General features: G+C 30.7%; 1 pseudogene; it reads right to left on the bottom strand.

Moving 5' to 3' along the window:
* Window positions 1-484: 484 nt before the first annotated feature.
* On the bottom strand, window positions 485-3,039 carry LOC113784941 (cell division cycle 20.3, cofactor of APC complex-like; annotated as a pseudogene).

The following is a 3,039-nucleotide window of genomic DNA, read 5'->3' as shown; positions in this document are numbered from 1 at the left end:
ATTATTAAATTTAACAACATTGCTACTACATTTTAAGATGTGCTCATTTTATTTCTAACATTTATATTAATAAAGTTTTTCTTTTTTAAAAATATATGTATTTTGTGCTGCATATGTGAATTATTTTGAATTTAATTCTTACAAAAATAAAAAAAATAAAAAACTTGTTTAAAAGGGGAATGGAATAGAAGAAAGGGTTTGAGAAGGTTGGAGAAGGTTGGTTCGTCCTCCCTCCCCCACCAAATACAGAGAACATTTACATACTTTTTTTATTTCACAACTTTTATAGATCCATCAATGAATTTAATTTGTTTTAGAAACAGAAAATCAATGTGATAGTTAATTTGGGTGAACTTTCTCGTTTCAATATACTTGTGTCGGATAAAAATACAAAAGCTATTTTTCAATATAAAAAAATGTACATTCAATTTTAAAAATCACTGTCATAGTAAAGAGTTTGAAGACTACTAATTTATACAAAAAAATGCTACTATAAGACAACAATGTTGGTATGTTTCTATCATGTTATCAGCATTGTCTTCATAGATAAAAGACTATCCAAACCTGAATTATCTTTTGTTTTAGTGGCAGGTGGCCCAAAAATATTCCAAAAGCAAAAAGACTCATCTGCTCCAGCTGAAACAACTGTTAACTCATCTCAACTCTATAAGACATAAGAGCATAATATAATCAATTAATAAGTAAGTAACTTAGTAGTTAAATATTCTAATTACAACTCATTCAACATCTCTTAACTCACCTGAGATAAATGGAGAACTCTCGAAGTATGAGTGCCCAAGGTTCCAACTTTAGTCATAGATGGATATTCCCACAAACAAAGTTGGTTGTGTTCTGCACTTGAAATGAAGCCATGGCCACTTAATATCTCTTTGTGATGTATATTTCATTCTAATCCAGAAATCTTATCTTTGGTATCTATGCTGCAAATGTTAGTTCCCTTTTGTACATTCCATAGCTTAATAAATCCATTGTCGAAACCGCCTCCAGAAGCAAGCATAGATGAATCACAAGGGCACCAAACAAGTGCTTTGACAGAAGCAATGTGGTCTTTAAAACAATGCAAGAATTTTGATGAGTTCATTTTATTTGACTCCCACACATGGACTAGATTTTCACTACCACCACTTGCCAACATATTTCCCCTTTTCGATCATTTTAAATTGCAAATTGCTTCTATGTGCCCTTTTACCTAGGAAGTCATGTTACTTCCTGCTCTAACTGCACACAAGAACATCATAATACAGCAAAATGTTATTTTATTGTCACAATATTTTATGTTACCGGAAACTTAATGTATTCCTAAATAAAATATATAGAAATTTAAATCTAGTTACCATCATGGTTGATTATAGATTCGTCATGGCTTCCGGAAGTTAAAATAGTTTCATTCCCTGCTAGAGCTGTTATCCTTTCACTATGACCTTCTAGCTTTTTTATTTGAAAATCAAAAATCAAGCAATAATAAGTCCATTGTGAAACCAAGCAGATGAATAGAGAGAGATGCATGCATACTTACCAGCTTGGAAGTGACAACATCGTAGAGACGAAGATTAGAGTACATAAATCTAATTGTGAAATACTTTAAATCCTCTTACCAAGAAACACTAGTTGGATAATTATTGTCATTGAATTTAAACAACTGAGACACATGAGCAGTAAAAGAGTTCCACAAGTACATTTTTTTGACTAAAGCAACAGCTAGAATGTTTTTCCCCCCACTCCATTGTGTTTGTGTAGAAATCATTTCTGATTTCTGGTGCATCTAATACATTTAATTCCTTCTGCAACCACAGCTAATCAATTTATCCACTGAGATTACAGCACAAGACTTATTTCATGAAAACACTTTCTAATTGATCCCTTCAAAAGGAATATTAACATTTAGGCATATTATGATTTATTACTTGTAATATGAGAATGCCTAAGTTCCTATCCACATAAACATAAACTATCTCAACAAAATAAAATATTACATCAATTCTAACAGTTGGGAAATTTTACTAATTATGAAGAATAAAAACTAAGTACAAGATATCATGTGCACATAAAGAAAATCAGTATTCCAATTTAATAAAAGCCAGTACATTTGGGATTTCAAGGTCTTTACAAGAAACTATATTTCAGTTAAACAAGGGCACCCTAAAAACAAATAGGTGCACTTTGCATAGGTAGATAAATTTATTTGACAAATGGATTAAAATGAAACCAAAACCAAACTTGAGGCAGTTTCCGATGGATATGTTGATCGCGGTTGATTAGAAATTTTGTAGCGTCTTGTTGTCACAACACAACGATATGACAAATAGAGTTTTTGTTTGATTTTGGACATCCCCTAAAAACCAACATCCGAAACGGCCTCCCATCTGAATCCAAAGTCAGCTGTTTATCCAATTTTTGTCTATACGTTTCCTGTCATTATAACAAGAAGAAGTGTTAAATAAAACAAAATAAAGACCCACTTTTTGTAAAATAACGATTTCAACATTCACATAAACAACAAAAGATTAAAACCAGATTAATCTTGGAGAGTAAAGTAACAAACAATCCTCAAGAATTTGATCAAGAATTACTTTTCTTGAACGTATTGAAATCGAAAAATAAAAAACTTTAAAAGAAAGAATAAAATGAATGATTTCAACACTGAAATAAATAATAAAGAAAAGATTAAAACCAGATTAATCTTGAAAAGGAAAAGTAATAAACAACTCTCAAGAATTGCTTTTCATGAAATCTAAAGTCGAAAGAATCAACGAAAAAACATACATTAAAATTTTGGTTGTGAATATTTTTGGTTGATCTGTAAGTGAGCAAACTATGGGCTTGATCAAGATCCATCAAAATTCTATTGGGTATGAACCGATCACCCTATAAAGAATAATATATGAACATAACAAAAGAAAAAGAAAAAAAATAACAATAATGAAGGAATAGGTAGTAGTATGATTATTGGAAAATCATATTAGGTTGGAGCATTAGAAAGCTTCTTGGAGTGTACCAATCTTTATCAAGATTCCACAT

This window comes from Cicer arietinum, chromosome 8 (assembly GCF_000331145.2).
Source record: "Cicer arietinum cultivar CDC Frontier isolate Library 1 chromosome 8, Cicar.CDCFrontier_v2.0, whole genome shotgun sequence".
Classification (NCBI taxonomy): Eukaryota; Viridiplantae; Streptophyta; class Magnoliopsida; order Fabales; family Fabaceae; genus Cicer; species Cicer arietinum.
Note: the sequence above shows the minus strand (reverse complement) of the source record. Positions and strands in the feature narration are given on the sequence as shown.